Source organism: Cyprinus carpio, chromosome B5 (genome assembly GCF_018340385.1).
Source record: "Cyprinus carpio isolate SPL01 chromosome B5, ASM1834038v1, whole genome shotgun sequence".
Lineage (NCBI taxonomy): Eukaryota > Metazoa > Chordata > Actinopteri > Cypriniformes > Cyprinidae > Cyprinus > Cyprinus carpio.
In genome coordinates this window covers 1,228,601-1,247,731 of record NC_056601.1, presented here as the reverse complement: position 1 = coordinate 1,247,731, position 19,131 = coordinate 1,228,601, and the positions used below count along the sequence as shown (strand labels likewise).

The 19,131-nt window shown below is 35.5% G+C and overlaps 1 pseudogene; it reads left to right on the top strand.

The window, feature by feature from the left end:
• Positions 1 to 13,965: 13,965 nt before the first annotated feature.
• LOC109090185 lies at positions 13,966 to 18,438 on the top strand (annotated as a pseudogene).
• The last annotated feature ends 693 nt before the right edge of the window (positions 18,439 to 19,131 follow it).

Here is a 19,131-nt window from a genome sequence, read left to right as displayed (position 1 = left end):
GACCCCAAAATCCCATCTCTTCCTAGAAAGAGAAACTGTAAGAGGAAAGAAATAAATAATTAAAAGGAAATGCATTCATATGTGTCATGTTACTTTTGCTGAGACACTGTAAGAGATTCCTCGTTTTGTTGAGATTTTTTTATTCTATCACTCTCTACTTACTGTGAAACGTAAAACAATTGTTTTCAATTTTTAAAAAAATTGATTTCAATATTTTGCTACTTTTCAAACTACTTTTTACAGTATATACAGATTTTGAAGATTTATCTGTATCCCAAACCTTCTTAAAATATAAAATTCCATCAAAAAATTAGAAAAAATATGAATTATTACACTTTAAAATCTAAATATTTCAAAAAAAAAAAAAATTGTGTGAAAATTACGTATCAGTACACACACACATACATACCAAATTCGTTTTTATTAGTATTAGCATTTTCCATTTTTATTTTAATTAATCTAATTTCAGTAGTGGTATTTCTATTAGTTATATATCTTTTAAATGTCTAGACTTTTTTTTTTTTATTTCCGATTGTTATTTTAGTGCATCAAATTAAACTAACTGAAAATGAGAAATGTTGCTTTACAACTTCCAATATTTTATTTTCAGCTAATGCTTATTTCTGGCAACATTTTAAAAGTTTTAATTAACTATTTTAACCCTGTGTGTAACAAATATGATAAATTTTTGTGCTGGAAAAAAATCTCACTTTGCACAGCGGATAAATAAAATTTTTAACTCTTCTGCTTTGTCCACAAAAGATGCCTTCTTCCCACCCAACACCACTTCCTTCTTGTGGATGAGCTGGGCAGTGTCAGAGGTTCTGGCAGGGAACTAATAAAACACAAGAGAGCAATAAAAATAAATGCATTAGTCATTTCTTGACTAATACACAACAAAGCTGCCTTTACATGAGAAGAAGAATTGTGAGGGACGTACAGCATGCATCAGAGCACAAGCACACATAGGGACAGAACAGTGAATCTCGATGGGACTCCACCCTGTCTGCACGCTTTTGCACAACAGCTTAGACGAGAGATGAGGGAGGAAGGCCGTTGCACACCGATCCATGCTGTTTACGTCCCACAAGCTGTCTGTAATCTATAGCTTACTATGGAGGTGGAGTTTATGAAAGTAAAGGTCAATGCAGAAGGCCTACAACTGTACTAGTGCATGACATGTGAATGTGAAAATAATTAACAGGTAAAACTAGTTCAACTTCTTGCAGTGTAATGTTTTTTTCTGTATTTAATTACTAATTACCATATCAGTAAAATGAATACCTTCCTTCAGCAAGATTGCATTAAATTGATCAAAAGTGACAGTAGAGACATACATTTATTTCCAATGTGGCTCCAAATCAGAATATTAGTATGATTTCTGATCGATCATGTGACACTGAAAACTGCTGAACATTCAGCTTTGCCATCACAGGAATAACTAAAACTTTAAAATATATTAAAATAGAAACCAGTTTTACAGTACCACACTTTTACTTTATTTCTGATCAAATAAATGAGCACAAAAGACTTTAACAAATGGCCTAAAATGGTAATTTTAGTGATTCATATCATGGGATTTCTCTCGAGATCTTCTCTCCGGCTGTGTCTCGCTCTCAGAATGGACTTTGACTGACATATTGCTGTATCATAATGAAATCCCACAATAAATGCATCACAGCAATCAGGGGTCATCACGTTCTCACATGACAATCCAATGATAATAAACTACAGACATCAGTGAACAAATGAACTGTGGCATGTGTGTTTACTCCAGTGAAAAATAAATATACTAAAATGTATTTGAAATGCATTAATTTCAAAATACATTTATATATGTACTTAACATAAATACCCTGAAATATACCAACCTGGTATACTTAAAGTCTGCTCAATCGGAACAATTAATTTTGTACTTAATGCAATTTAATTGTGGAGAAGTAGTGCTGTATGTTTGATTGTGCCAAAGTGGAATATATTGCAAGTACACTTCAGGTACACTTTAACTATCTTGTATTTAAATCCTCATCATTACTGACATTAAAACTAATTTTAGGCTTAATAATAAGAAACGTGCGTTGTACTAAAGTAGTACTCCAAATAAATGATCCGAGCGCGCCCTCTGCTGGATGACCAATATTTCTACACACAGAAATTAACATTCAGCCCATATATACATCCAATAACTATTCAAACAGATTTATCACCATGAAAATACCATCTCCCTCAAATACAACACTTCATTAACTGAGACAAAACACATGCATCTTGAGTGAAAAATGAAGTTTTCATTAAATAAAATAAACTGGGATGCTGTAGGACACAGCTGCAAAAAAGGAAGACATAACTCTTGAATAAATTGGTTGGCTTCATGCCTCATAAATACAAACTATAAGGATGTCATTTTCAGATTTATTATCTATTAATAATATATAGAGTTAATAAACTGGGAGATTAATCATGTCTATAAGCTTACATAATAAATAATGAATGTTCACGCTGATTCTTCCCATCAGTGATTATTCTCAAACACATTCTCATGCAGCAGGTTTTATCCCAAACCTAATTAAACCAGCAACAATAAAACTTTAGTAAAGAGGGATATCTTCAGAGTCCAGCTCTTGGATTTCACCCTTAAATCGTTTGGATTAGTCCCTCGCTCGATTAATTGGCACAGGCTTTATTAGGCCTTTTGATTTCTTTTATAGGAAATGAAATAAACGGTAAAAACTAATCAAAAAAAAAAAAGGCAATAACAACCAACCAATCAATCATCCACCAGGACTCATACTTCTCTCTGATCTGCTCTGCGGGGTCTAGAGCTAATTATCTTCAGGCACAAATGCAGGACACCTATAGTGTGCATTAGGCCCCTGAAAACAGCACAGAGCATCCGTGCATTTAAAACCCAGGGAAGGATTCTTCAAAGATTCACAGAGAGGAAAGATTTGCACTCACAAACTAGATTTTTCCAAAATAAGATTTCACGGGGGATAGAATAGAAACCATCATGCTGACCAAAAAGCTTTCCTGAAAGTGTCTTATCAAACCTCAAATCCAAATCCCATGGATTCTTATTTTAGTATTTCTTTGTCCTGAGAGCCAAACAGCACAGCGCTGAAGTGCATGATGATGATGATGATGATGATGGGATGCACTGTTGCCATGACAATGTGCTACATGTGATTGCGTGAGCAAGGCAGCGAGATGGGAAACAGATAACACTCGTTTTGTGCTCCATCCATCAAAAACCAGACACCAGTTTATCTGTATCAGTTTCACCGCAGCTGTGTTGTGTTGTAAATTTCCACAGAAAATATTTTCGACTTGTCGCTCAGTTCGTGAAAAACAAAGCAAAAAAAAAAAAAAAGTGTGTAAATGTGTCGTTTGATCAAAAATATTGTTGCATTGTGAAATATTATTATAATTTAAAACATCTGTTTTCTACTGTAATATATTTTGAAATCTAATTTATTTCTGTGATGTGCAGCTGTATTTTCAGCATCATTACTCCAGTCTTCAGTGTCACATGATCTTCAGAAATCATTCTAATATGCTGATTTGCTGCTCAAGGAGCATTTCTGATTATTTTCAGTGTTGAAAACAACTCTGCTTAATATTTTTGTGTGAACCGTGACACTTTGTTTTTTCAGGACCCTTTGGTAAATATAAAGTTCATTTACAGCACTGAAATAGAAATTCTTTGTAACATTATAAATGTCTTTACTGTGTCACTATTTCATGAGTTCTCGCTGAATAAAAATATAAACGAACCTTTGAATGTTAAAGTAGAGTCTAATGGGTCTATTGAATATGTGTATTTTATAAAAAGCCTGATTAGAATTAAAAGCCGGAATGATCCATTTTATAAGATGAAGTCATTATAAATGGACTATATGACAGTTTAATGTATTAAATGAACTGTTCTGAATACATCGTGTGATTTGTGATTCATGTCCACACTTGAATTTTCATTATAAGCTTCCAAACTGATGGACGAGTCGAAGTTGTCAGTGGCAATCCACAGCATACCATAGACTGCAGTTCTAGAGATCATTTCGAAAACATCTCAGATATTATTAAACAGTCAAACTGTGTCATCTTCTCACATGTCTAAACCACTTAAAAAATCAGGGAGCTCTAAAGAGCCGATGGAAATCATACAGATTCACGACTGAAGTCGAAGGTTAACCAGTGTGACCTACATTCAGAATGAGATTCTCGCACGCTCAGAGTCTCCGTGCCGTCGGTGTAAACAGACAGGTGTGATCTGGAGCCGGAGCCAAAGACAACAAGCTGCCTGCTGATGACCCCGTTACTGAGGAGCAAAGCACACTGGGAGCGGGGGTCTTCCAGCTCTGATGTCTCCCTGAAAAAAACACGTGATGGCCTGGATGTGAGATGCCATGTCTGCTGGAGAGGAAGAAAAGTGTTGAGGTTATATTTCAACCCAAAATAAAGAAAAATTTTTACATTTTTCTTGAAGAAAGTGAAGCCATTTCAGGATCATTCTAATTATTTTTGGATTATGACATTATTTTTTAAGGCAATTAAAATCCCTCTACAGATCCTCTTTCTAAATAATATATTTAGAACTGTAAATAATACTATATATTATTATACATATTAAATATTAAACACACACACACACACACACACACACACACACACACACACACACATACACACACACACACGCACACACACACACACACACCACAGACCACACACACACACACACACACACACACACACACACACACACATATATATATATATATATATATATACTGTATACAGTATGTGTGTGCGAATGTGTGTCAAAAAATACACATTTAATTTTTTAGTCCTTTCTTTTGATTTTAAAGTGGAAAATGACCTGGATATTTCAATAGATTCTTACAAAAAAAAAAAAATGAAATTATGAAAAATAAGCAAGAAAAATAAATTACACTCTATATGTGTATTGTACATGCTTATTAGTCATTTATCAGATACATTTATGCAAAGCGACATTTCTCCAAATTCATTCATTTAATTAGACTTCCACAAGATGGGACAAATTTACACAATTACAATTAGATTACAAAGGAAAAAATAACTATTTTTTATCTCACAGATAATAATGCACCACTTTGATCTTTTCCTAAATAAAGGGACAATAACAGTGTGCAGATCCTTTTTGTATTATTTGATGCATTTTTTGATCTTGCACCTGGCCAAGACGCTTCGGATGTGCGTACTTTGACTTTTTTATAGTGATAAAAATGAGTTAATCTGACGAGAATATACTGAATGTTTGAATGCTTTCACACGCTATTTCTGCACTATATGAGTATCTAGCATGCAGCACTCTAGTATAGCATTGCAAACACCCAAAATGTATTGATCGAGGCCACAGTGGCGATGATCACTCGGTTACCAGCTCAAATGTTTCGCCATTAAGCCACCCCACATAACAGTTGTGCAAAATGGGTGTTTGAACAAGTTTCTTCCCACAGACGGTGTAATTAGCTCTTTGCTTAATAACTGCATCTTCCAGAAAGCAGCTAATGTTGCACTCTTGTCTAAACCCAGTGGTGTGCTTAAAGAGAACACATCGCTTCACAGAGCTCCAGCGGAGCCACAGCAACACAAACATTACAGCGTGAAAGAGCCGATTTGGAGGAGAAAACCTTCGGCGGGGCGATAAACTGCTCCCACTTGGCCTCTATTGCCTTTTTCTTATTCAGCCTCTTTATCGTGGTTCTGCTCGTTCCAGGGACCCTGAGAGATACAGAGAGAGAGAGAGAAGGACAGACACAGACAGATAAAGAGACATACGAACTTTCTTGACATATTAATTATTCGCGTGATCTCTCCATAATGCGCTGGAATTTTATCAAAGTTGTATAAGTCACCTTGAGAGGACAGAAAGAAATAGACGGAAGGAGGAAAACAAGTGCGCACATCTCGAGCTCTCTCTCCTCCTGGCTTGGGTCTTGACGGCGGCTGATAAAGTTTCATTATTTTTTGTAATATCTGCTCTCTGCCGTGCTGTACCGTTTTCCCATAAAGCTTCACTTTATTGGAAATTGGATTCTGGGATGGCAGAAGCCCCTCCAGGCTCTTCTGGAAGACGCTTCTTACAATCTCTCCCCCTCTTTTTCCATTTGTTTTGGCCTCGCTCTCTCCGTCCGTCACTAGCACCTACCTGTAGCTCCAGGAGATGAAGGATTAAATTCTCTCCTCGCTCGTTTTTTCCTCTGTATCTCTCTATTTAACACCACCTAAATTCTACGGTTTCATCATTTCTCCATTAACTCTGATCCTTGTTGTTCCAATTCGCTGTTGTTCCTGTAGGACCTCATTAGTGGTGATGGCTAAGGCAAGCATCACTGTTAGTGAGCTGAACAAACCAGTGAACCCAAGTATTAAACTTTGGTGCAATATTTGTCTAGAGATGAATAATACCTTGACTACAGGTTTGTCGAGGAGAAAAGGAGGAGGATTTTCATGCACAAAAAATAAATACTAATAAATAAATACCCTAAAATACATCTTCTAAAGTATAAAGGAAGCTGTTTATTTTAATGTACACTACCATTCAAGGGGTCTATAAGAATTGTATTTTTTATTTATTTTTCATTTTTTTTAACAAATTATATTTCAGGCTCAACATGGCTGCATTTATTTGATAAAAAACACATTGTTTCATATTATTACAAATTAAAATAATTGTTTTAAATTTAAATATTTTTTTTAAATGTAATTTAGTCCTGTGATCAGATAACAGCATTTATTCGAAATAGACATTTTGTAAAATTCTTAATTGTCACTTTTGATGATATTAATGCACATGTAGCAGTGTATATTGCAGCTGCCAGACTCTGAAATGTCTATATGAATCTGTGAACCCTTATACAATATCAGATTAGGTCACAAGTGCTTGTATCCTAAAATATCAAGGTTAAAAAAATAAATTAAAAAAAAAAACTTATTAGGTCATGACTTGAGGGGACACAGTCTGTATTAGTGTTATATAGAGACCTTCCACACAAACTTTCAGCTTTAATCTGTGTTTAACAAAGATGCACATTTCATGTTACATTTTTAGGTAAACTCAATTTTATGCATGAAAAGATGTGTTCGCAATCACCACATGCACATGAAACCAATTAAACTGAACCAGCAGGCACTTGTGAAATACGTTACACTTTCCTTAAATACAGAAAAAGAGTGCTAATAAGCAAAACACACAAAGAGTAAAAACCTGTTCAAAACTGTACCACTGTATACTTGCACTGCTATTCTGCACAAAATACTACCGTCCAAAAGTTTGGGGTCTGTAAGGTTTTTTAAATATTTTTGAAAGAATGCAAATGCTCACCAATTTAATCAAATATGCATTTATTGTATAAAAAATCCAGTTAAAAAAACAGTAACACTTTACTTAAAGCCTTTATGTATAATGCATTATAAAAGTAGCTTTAATGCATTATTTAATTATGCCTTGCAACGCACCTTATAATGCATTGTACAATCTCATGAATAACTGTAACCACAGTTAATGCATAACACTTAGCAATTCATTGTTACACAATGCATTTTAAATTCGGTTAAGATTATTTACAACAAGCTATTATGTGTTACAATGCACATTATGAATAATTACAATGCATCATGCCATTTAATAGCCCTTTATAATGCATTATACATAAAGGCTTTAAGTAAAGTGTTACCAAAAAAGCTTCATAATGTGAATGATTATTCACTATTTAAAATAACAGTTTTCTATTTGAATACAGTATAATGTACAGTATAATGGAATTTATTCCTGTGATCAAAGCTGAATTTTCAGCATCATTACTCCAGTCTTCAGTGTCACGTGATCCTTCAGAAATTATTCTAATATGCTGATTTGCTGCTCAAAAAACATTTCTGATTATTATCAATGTTGAAAACAATTGTGCTGTTTCATATTTTCATGGTAAATACAATACTTTTTTTCTTTAACGAACAGAACATTAAAAAAACAAATTTATATGAATTTCGAATCTTTTGTAGCATTATAAATGTATTTGCTGTCACTTTTAATCATTGAATTACGATGCATCTGTTTCTAAATGTCTGTTTTAACTTTAAAAAGGAAAACAAATAGTTAAATTATGCTCTTGAAGACCACTGACCAACATAAAAAGATTCTGCAATGCTGTAGATCCTAAGTGACATGGTCTATAATATATATATATATATATATATATATATATATATATATATATATATATATATATATATATATATATATATAAGGGAATGTCTCAACACACAAAAATCCTCTGAAACCACTGGTGGCCAAGTAAGCAATGCTCTGGGCTAGTAATTTTAAGATTACAGGTTCAAACAGTTCAAGTACTAGAACACAGTTGTGCCCTTGAGCAAGGCAGTTAACTTTAGGTTATTCCAATGGGGATGGTCAATGCAGAAAGGATTCTGGAAGATGCTCTGGATAAAATGTGGCTACTAAGTGACAAACCAAGCCACTAAAAGCAGATTGACTGAACAGAACAACTGCACCTGAAACAAAAAAATAATTTTGATATTTTATGGCGACTGAAACAAAACATTTTGTATCCACAAGCTGCTTTTCAAAATGTTTCACATTAGGAAGGAAGGATGGATGGATATTAAGCAGAACAATAATAAGACATTATTCTTCAGCACCAAATCAGCATATTCATCAGGGATCATGTGACACTTGAGGCTTCTGAAAATTCAGCTTTGTTATCACAGAAATACAATATATTATAAATAAATTAAAATGCAATCAGTTATTTTAAATTGTGATAGTATTTCACAGTATTACTGTTTTGCTCCATTTTTTGACCTTAAAGTGTCCAGTGTTTGGAATGGTCTGCAATGATGGGGAAGGAGGTGAGCTTGAAGAATGTCTTTGTCCTAGACACAAAATCTGTTTTGTTTTTCACTCACCTGGCATCCCAACAAGACGTTACATGTCCAACTCTTCCAGAACGTTCTAGAGTCAGTGCCTCCAGCAGCCACTTCAGACAGCACAACTGATGAAATACACACTCACTAAGAAAAGAAGAAAAGATGATAACATATACAACTTGCAAAATCATATTATAAAGTAAAAGCAAACAAACAAACAAACAAACAAACAAAGAAACAAAAAAAACACCCCAAATATGCCAAATGCAATTTTCCTGCAGGGTGCAACATGCAACTTTGAGTCAACAATAATGCTCAGCTTTGAAATGCTGTGTAATTGCTTAGTCGATGTACAACAGAAGGCCTAAAACTTGCTATTCAACAGAGAGCCTGACAGCTTTCTTTTCATAATTAAAAACAAAACAAAAAAAACACGATGTACGAATCACATCAGATGCAGAATCAAAAGCTTTGTATAGCTTGAAAGCCCTCTTGACAGCACAACAGCAGCAGAACTTTGCTATTGAGGCTGTCTAGCAAATCTTTCATCCAGCAATTATTTATATAAAGCCACAATATAGAAAGAAAAAAAAAGGTTGTGCTTCCGTAAGAGTCAGTTGCTTTTGTGAGCCCTTTTTACCGTTTTGATAGAGTTTTCTCTTACTTTATTTGTCTCCTGTGTGTTAACACAACTATAGTCACACTTTGGGGGCATTGTCTGCAAAAACTACGAGAATCAAATCCAATGTTAATAGATTTAGTGTTTAATCTCCTGTTTAAAGATGAAAGAAAACTCTAATGGAAAAAAGGAACAGAGTGAGAAGGAGAGAGAGAGAAAGTTACCCTGACTGTGCTTTGGCTCATTTGTTACAAGCTTACATCTCAAGGCCATCTCCGTGTCTAAATTAATTCCTCTCACTTTCTTTTCAGCATGAAGTAGAGTCATCGCTTTGCTCTCTGCTTTCTGTTCAAACATCAAGGTTAAGATGCTTAATCAGGCCTTCAATCAAAGACATCCACCTACTCGCTGTTTGCAGACAACAAGCTTCTTGACATCACGCCGCATACACAGGATAGTTAGCCACAGTGTGATACGTGGGTTAAATGTCTGGCTCAAAAGACACAAAGGTGATAGAACAGGATTCTAATAAATGCTACGTTCAAGCAGAGGCGACCAGACACTTAGAGAAGCTGTCAACAATAAGATCTTCATTAAAAAAGACCCTAAATGGTAATTTTACTATCATAGCAGTTGGCTAAATAAGAGATGCATATACACAGTATGTGTTTTTTTTCAGCAAAAATTATTTTTATTTCTTGAAAGTTTTCTACTGAGACAACTTGCCCCATTTAGAATATGTTTTTGTAAATTTTATTTTGAATATATTTAAAAGATCTAGTCATATTGTAACTTGTAATTAATAAATTAGTTGAATTATAAGGAGGTTTAAAAAGACTACCATTCAAAATTTTGGGGTGATTACGATTTTTAATGTTTCTATAAGAAGTTTCTAATTCTTTCTAAGGCTAAAATCTACTATAGAATATAGTAGAAACATTAATATTATTACAAATTTAAATGCTGCTGAATTTTCTCCAATACTCTAGTCTTCAGTGTCACATGATCCTTCAGAAATGTTTTTAATATTTTTGTGGAAAGCTTGATTTTTTTTATTTGTTTATTTGGATTCCAAATGAATAGAAAGTTCAGAAAAGCATTTATTTGAAATGTTTTGTTTATAAATGTCATTTAGCAGTATAAATGTCTTTAATGCATACTAATGCACATTCAATGCAATACTTTCTTCCTTAAGAGACAACATACAGAACTACCACATTTTGTGTTGATAGTGTTAATCGTCTGTTTGTTTACGTCTTTTATTGATTTTTCTGAACATTTCTGCCGTATGCACATAAACTGACAGTCATCACTGATAAGCTACTACTAAATATTGTAGACACTTAATTTTCTGTAAAGTTGCTTTGCAATGATCTGTATCGTAAAAAACGCTATACAAATAAACTTGAATTGAAAAAACTGAATTAAAAAAAAGAGTTTCCCTTAACTTTTTAATGGTAGTGTATTTGTTTCAAAATAACCTGCCTGAGAAATACTTCCATATGCAATGCATCGCTGTAGATACAGACCAGGAGTGTGTATATGTAGGACAGTGCCCTGCAAAATGTATCTGTGCACTTTTAAATACATGTAAAGAATATATCAAAGCAAGTGCATTAGATAACAAAATATCAAACCTATAAGCCTACACATCTCCTACAGGCCACAAAAGGTAACTACAGTATAATCCCCATCAAAGCCAAAAATGTTTTTCAAGTGCAGACAGAAAATGCAAATAGGTTATCAAAGGAGTAATGATGCATCGAAGATGTACTTTGACTCCAGCATGGCATTCCATTCCATCATGAGACACTGTAAATGAGCCATGTTTATTTTTTCTTTTCATTTTGCTGCATTAGATCCTTCTAGTCAGAGGGTAATCGCTCAATCCTGCTGGGCGAGAATGATGGTTGAATGAATTTTGTTTTTCTGGAAGCTGAGACCCTCACGGTGAAAACTCGCACAGATTGCCGTGTCTCATTCCAGCAGAGAAAGGCATTATTTTCTCGTTTTTTCCATTTGGTTTAATGCATTTTTATGTCTGTGTGAACTAAATGTTAATGTCAGGAAAAACTTGAGAGTTTATCTGATGTGATTTGTCAGTATCCTAACCATCCGTGTGAAAATGTGACACTCGGGAACTCTTTAAACCCATGCACAGATCGCTGAATTATGGCAGAAATCTGATACATATTCTGACCAGGAACCACCAGGAAGAACACAGTGACCACTCACAGTTTGGTTTGTTCTTATGCAACATCTAGAGAAACAGTCATCTAAAATTTCACAATAATCTCAGATGAGGAGGTGTTGAGCTCAATGATCTGTGGATGGGAGTAAACGGACGTGTGGCCCGCATTTTCAACCTGCTGGGTTTCCAGTCTATAGACACATCATCACACCACCTGAAAAAACAGCTGTGTATGGTGTGAATGGAAAATGGTAGATGTATTTAAGTCAAACACGTCAATGTTTAGGAGGCACTCCCTTCCACGAGAACATGAAAATAACATTTACTCTAGCTACTGATCACACAGCAATAAAGTGATATTCCTCCTCAGTATTTTAGTGTTACATTGCAAATAAAGGTTCCTAAATCAACAGAAGCAAAATGACATAAGTCCTGTGAAATGTGTAAAAATTAAGTGAGTTTATGTTTAAAACCAAAACATATATCAACCAATGACTTAGAAAACTGAAGTGAATTCAAAGGGAAAACAAATTTATATACTGTACCTCACTGACAGATTTGTTCTCGTTTTAAATATAAACTCACTTAATTTTTAATTGACCAGAAAACAAGACTTCAAATACTGTATCTCAGTTTTGCATCTTAAGTAAATGCATCTTGATTCAAGGATGTTTATAATATATTTGTATTGAAAAACAAGACGAGGACTGAGGAGGATATTCATTTTCTCAGTGCATGCAGCATTTAATGCGATGGCTTTATAAACGATTTTAAGGCCTTAATGTGTGGAATGACAAATTAAGACCTTTTTAATACTTTTTTTTTAAAAATCAGCAGAAACCCTAGCAAATGCATGTTATCAGAAGCTGCACATTTTCCTATTTGCATTTATTTAATTGTTGTGAAGGAAATATAACTATACCAGATCAAATTGAATAAAAATAGTATAAATTTCAAGTACATGATGCCCAGAGATTTAATCAATGATTCTGACAGAGCATGGCACTAGTTGAGTTCGATTTCCAGAAAAAGCAAGGACTGATAAAATCTAAACATATATAACTTGAATGCAATGTAAATTGCTTTGTATAAAAGTGTCCGCCAAATGCGTAAATGTAAATTTTAAACCAATTTTTTTTCCACTTTCCTGAAGCCTCAACTTGCTCCAAACCTGTATGAGTTGTTTTCTTTTGTTGAACATAAAAAAATATATTTTGAAGAATATGGGTGACCAAACATAATATATATATATATATATATATATATATATATATATATATATATATATATATATATATATATATATATATATAAATAAATACTATGGAAGTCAATGGGGGCCGTCAAAATATATAATTTTGTGTTTAGCAAAAGAAAAGAATTAATACCGTATTGGAACAACTTGAAGGCAAATAAATTATAACATAATTTTCAACTATTTCTTTAATAATCTGTATGAAAAAAAAACAAATCACAACAAATCACAAATGAGATGTCTTTAATATCTCATGTTTTCTAGTAATGAGATTAAATTGAGAGCCAATGGACATGCCTCTTGACTCTTGAGAAAAATACCCTAGTCATCTTGCATGTGTTTCCACAGGATTTATTTTAATAATGCTCTTAAAAACTATTCTAACAAAAAGGTAAAATTTATTTTAAGAAAGACTGAAAAGCTTGGTGGTGACACTAAAGTTATGCAACCATGGTGTAGTTTGTTTAAATGTTTAGCTTTTTACTTCTACTGATTGTATTTAGGCATCAAAATGTATAAACATTTAGTTAAATTGTGAAGATTATGTTGAACAAAACATGCAAGAATCCTAAGCATTTGTTGGTCACAGAGCTCATTTTCTGCAATAATAATCTTTGTGGGGTTTTTTTTTTTTTCGAGGGAACCAGTATTATTCTAACTTCCGGGTTGGCACTCTATTAACTATGGCATTTTTAAGTAGTACATCAGCTACATATTTCATCAAGGCCAAAAGTAAAGTTAACAAAATAACTGAAGCAATACTGAACAAAAAGCTCTTTATAGGCACAAGAACGGAGACCTTATCCTCTCGCAACTTTCATTGAAAGCGGCCACAACAGTTGCATTTTTCCTTTCAAAAATGCCAGTCTTCATGAGAATGAGTATGAATATTTCAGCACGCTTGGCTACGGTCGTGTCTGTCATAAATGTCAACCATTTTATGATGCACAGAAAAAGAAGGAGAGGTAGATGGTTAGAGAGGGACACAGCACTCTTGCCTGTCGTGAGACTGTGTTAAATTCCCTCACAAACCAAATGCCATCGGTGATGCCTGCCAGGTTGAAAGCATAGCCGCTGGGCAAAACGCAGGCGGCGAGAGTGGGGTGGAGAGGAAGAACAGATAATAATAGGTCTTGTTGCAAGAACACACAGTTTATCATTTAAATTACTGGCTACATATGAATTTCTTATTGTGCTTTAAACTTAATCAGAGCTGTGCTGGTGTCTACTGAGGGCACCGCCAGAAAACGTTATACTAAAATGTCAGTACTTCTCATTATGATTTAAGAATTTAAAGTCTTTTGTGTTCTCTTGTGCATGTCTTTAATTAAACTCTTCCCTCATAATGATTTGATTAACTGGTCAATGCAATAGAGGTGTGACAACTAGCCCCGGCATGACAGCCTAATATGTAATGTTATTTTAAATCTGTATGACTTTCTTTATTCTGTGAAACAATATAAAAAGATACTTTGAGAAATGTCTCAGTGTCTTTTGTCCATACAGTGGAAAATAGATAAGCAAAACTGTTTGGTTACCAACATGCTTCCAACCAGCTTGTTTTGTGTTCTGCAGAAAAAAGAAAATCATACAGGTTTGGAATTGACATGAGGGTGAGTAAACAATAAGAGATTTTCCATTTTTGGGTTATTCAAGAAACACTGTATGTATGCCGTTTTAATATTTACTAAGTCAAACAGATCTAAAAAGCATAATCATATTTTATGCAAACATACATATTCATATTATATGCAGTAGGCAATCCAGTGATTTAGCAATGCTTCACTACAGCATCTGTGGAATGCCACTCACTGGAGCTAAACTGTAACAGCATATTGATGCAGACATAAACAATAATTAGTGCACAGTAGGAATCCTATCCTTAGTGTTTTTGAAGAACCGTGTCCTCTCTCTTCCACGTTGGTGCCAATTTTTATGGGGGGATAAAACAATAAAAATGAACCAAAGAGCATTAATTCATCAGAAGGTCTTGGAAATATCCATAAACAGGGCTCAAGATATGGATAATAATGCCACTTTGTAAATACTACTTATATAGTGACATATTCAATCAGCAAAAGTGCAAAATTGGCATCAATTATTTTCTAATTTTTAAAATTCATAATCTTATAATGTTCTGTGCGTATAAACGCATGTAAATGATCATCAAATAATTTGTACTGACAACACAGCACTGGCCATCTTAATTGTTTAGCTCTTTAAAATTTCACATTTTTAAACAGTAACTCATAAACACAAAAATGAGGGCAAGGACTCTAGAATGACCCCTTGAATTTATAATCTGAAAGGCTAGAAATGGGCACAATTCTCCGAATGTGACATTCCACATAGGACCTGCATCTGTTTGCACAGTGAATCGGTTGACTTTAATTAACACTTTTGTTTGCTCCTATGCCATGTGCGTCTCATACTTTTCACTCCGCTGCAGAAACAGGAACAGTGTGTAGAGTTATAGTCATTGGGCATGTGTTAGAGCATTGCAGATAAAGCCTCACACCTCGTATTCCTGTGAAGAATGTGGAGGGGTTTTGTGAACGAGATCGTCATCAACTTCAGAGATCTTCTCATTTTGCGCCTAGTAGAAAAACACAAGTCATCTCAGGAAGATTTTATCGGCAGCACAGTTGCATAGAAATGAGAATTAAAGTACAGCCCACAGAATCCAGAGAAGATGTGACATTACAACGTAACAGAGGTTCATTACAGGCAAAGTGCTTAAAGTTTTTTCCCCACTTAGTGGTAATGAAAGTTTTTTTTTTTTTCAGGCTTTGTCAAAGATGTTGCACAGCAGTTAGCTGATTACATATACTGTTTTATTTTCTCATATATTTTCTCATTTAATAAAAAAAAGCAAAGTAAACAAAGCGGAATTTATTTCTATTGCTACTCATTCCGTTCTCAACCTCATGGCCCTAACTGAGACTTGGATCGTACCCGAGGACACTACCACTTCTGAAGCCCTCTCCACTAATTTCACTTTTTCCCACACACCTCACGTGATTGGGAGGGATGGAGGTACTGGTCTTCTTATCTCAAATGAATGGAAATTTGATCCTCTACCATCTCTTACAGGCAACAGTTTATTTGAATTACATGCCATTACTATTACCCACCCTGTTATAATCCACTTTGTAGTTGTTTATCGTCCCCCAGGTCACCTGGGTAACTTCTTGGAGGAGTTGGATGTGCTACTATCAAACTTTTCTGAGGACAGTACTCATCTGGTACTGCTCGGACAATTCAACATGCACCTAGAAAAACCCCAGGCTGCTGACTTCAACACTTCAAGACTTGTGTTTTTCTACTCTCCTCACCTCATTTGATCTCAAGCGAGTGTCTACTACAGCTACTCACAAATCAGGTAACCAACTGGACCTTATCTACACACACTATTGCTCCACTGACAACACTTTAGTTATGACATTACACACCTCAGACCACTTCCTCATCACTTCTAACATCACACAAAAAACAAAGATGGCGCCACTGAGTTCGGACACCGTCCGGTTCGCTCTGCTTAGATTGTGTTTTTATTTACTTTTTAACTTACTTTTGCTTTTTCTTTTAACACACATAAAGTCTGCACTGATCATTTACGACAAAGAAACACTTTTGGACATTGGACACCGCTTCACTGACCTGTTTCAGGGCACTTTATCCTTCAACCCATCGTGGCCATATGAGATTCTCCAGAACGCAGTGATGAACAATGGCCACTTAAATAACCATCCGAGGTGACGGATCAAAAAAACAATGTGGGAAACACGATGGGATTCACAACAGACTGAGGAAAAGAGCTCACAGTCCTCCTCTACAGTGTCCAGTCTCTGGAGAATAAGATGGACGATCTTAGAGACAAGATAAGTTTCCGACGGGACATAAGGGACTGTAACATCCTTTGTTTGTCTGAAACATGGCTCACGACCTCAGTCCTGCTGTAACGCCGTCTGATAACTTATCAGAACTTCTCTGATAACTTCTCAGAATCAGAATTAGCTTTATTTGCCAGATGTGCGCAAATACACAAGGAATTTGTTGCGGGTTTTTTTTTTTTTTTCTTTTTTTTTTTTTAAGGTGCTCCTCGTACATAAATATACTTATATGCATACATACACATCTGACATGAGAACAGAAAATTTTATCTATATGTTATCCATAGTTTTTTGTGGCTCCATTTTTTATTTTTTTTTTTGAAGTATCTGTTCAGGCACCATTTAGGCACCGGTACCGTTTTAAAAGTATCCAAATGGCACCGGTATCGTAAAAAAACCCAATCAATACCCAACCTGAATCCCCACTCACATACTTCAGGCCATTTCTTCTTCAGTCATACCTGCGTTTACTCACATGATCAACACCTCTCTTTACACTGGTTCATTTTCCACAGCATATAAGCAGGCTCGGGTAACCCCACTGCTTAAGAACCTCTTTCTAAATCCAGTACTTTTAGAAAACTACAGACCGGTATCCCTTCTTCCGTTCATTGCAAAGACACTTGAGTGAGTTGTGTTCAACCAACTCTCTATGTTCCTTGCACAGAACAACCTCCCAGACAACAACCAATCTAGCTTCAAAAGCGGCCACTCAACTGAGACTGTCCTGCTCTCGGTTACTGAAGCCCTGAGACTGGCAAGAGCAGCTTCCAAATTCTCAGTACTCATCTTGCTGGATCTGTCTGCTGCTTTTGGCACAGTTAACCCCCTGATCCTCTGTCTTGGTGGGGTGAGGTTTCTAAGTCACAACTTCTTGCTTTTGGGGTTCCTCAAGGCTCAGTACTTGGACCACTTCTCTTCTCCATCTACATGACGTCATTAGGATCTGTCATTCAGAAGCATGGCTTTTCTTATCACTGCTATGCTGAAGACATATAACTCTACTTCTCATTCCAACCAGATGATCCGACAGTAGCTGTTCGCATTGCAGCCTGTCCTAGACATTTCTAGCTGGATGAAGGACCATCACCTTCAACTCAACCTTGCTAAGACAGAGCTGCCTGTGGTCTCAGCCAACCCACAAAACCACCACAACCACCCTATACAAACTAGTACATCAACAAAAACTCCATCCATGACAGACAAACAGTTATGCTTCAATCAGTTAAGCTTCACAGACCATATTGTTACAACGGCCTGGTCCTGCAGATTTGCCTTATACAACATTAGGAAGATTACACCCTTCCTATCAGAGCAAGCTGCACAGCTCCTTGTCCAAGCTCTTGTTCTCTCCAGACTGGACTATTGTAATGCAGCAGCAGCAGCGAGAGTGGTCTTTTATTAAAAGCAGAAATTTGCATTATGCATTATTTTCAGTTTCTATTATTCTTTCAAATAAAGGCAAATGCCCGAAATAAAATAAAAAACCGTCGTCACAAGCTTCACTTCAATGTAAAAGTGCATGCATCTCTGAATGCCAGCTCCCTCCACTATGAAATACCACAGGCCAGTTCCATCTCATAATTCTTTAAAAGAGGTAGAAAAAGAGACAGAGGCTGAAAGAATGTGTCCTTTCTTGGGCAGAGGTCTCTGCTCCGGCCGCTCCCTCACTCATGTCCTCCATGCCCTTGTCCACATCCTTCCTCTCCCCTGCTGATAGATGATCTCATTTGCAGTAAATCTGCTTGAGTCTGAGCCAGACATGCCAGAAAGCTCTGCCTCCACTGCTCTACCCCTGCTGGGCCTAAAGCCACAACATATGAGCCGCATTTAAACACAGTTTAAAGAACCGTTACCTTAAAGAGTGAATCGACTTCACATTGACCATGCTTGGTTACTAAAAATGGCATATTATGTTCAACAGGACCATAATCAGTGAGGTTTATGGATTATGTTGACACGATTACAGCCATTCAGAATGCATTTGATTTTTAATGCATAGCTTAGTGGAGCAGGATTTTGAACCAGTGAGACTGAACTGAGCAGTGCTATAGACGTGATCAAAATAATGTAGAAAAAGCTTTTTATGGTTTTATTTACCATTTTATATTTAGAAGTTGAACGTTTCCAACAACACGTAATTTGTCCTTCCACAATGAAAGCCAAGGAGCTGTCAAATTTGAACATATTTTATATTTAATATACAACAGATGTGGGTTGCAGGTATTATGGGCTTAACTTC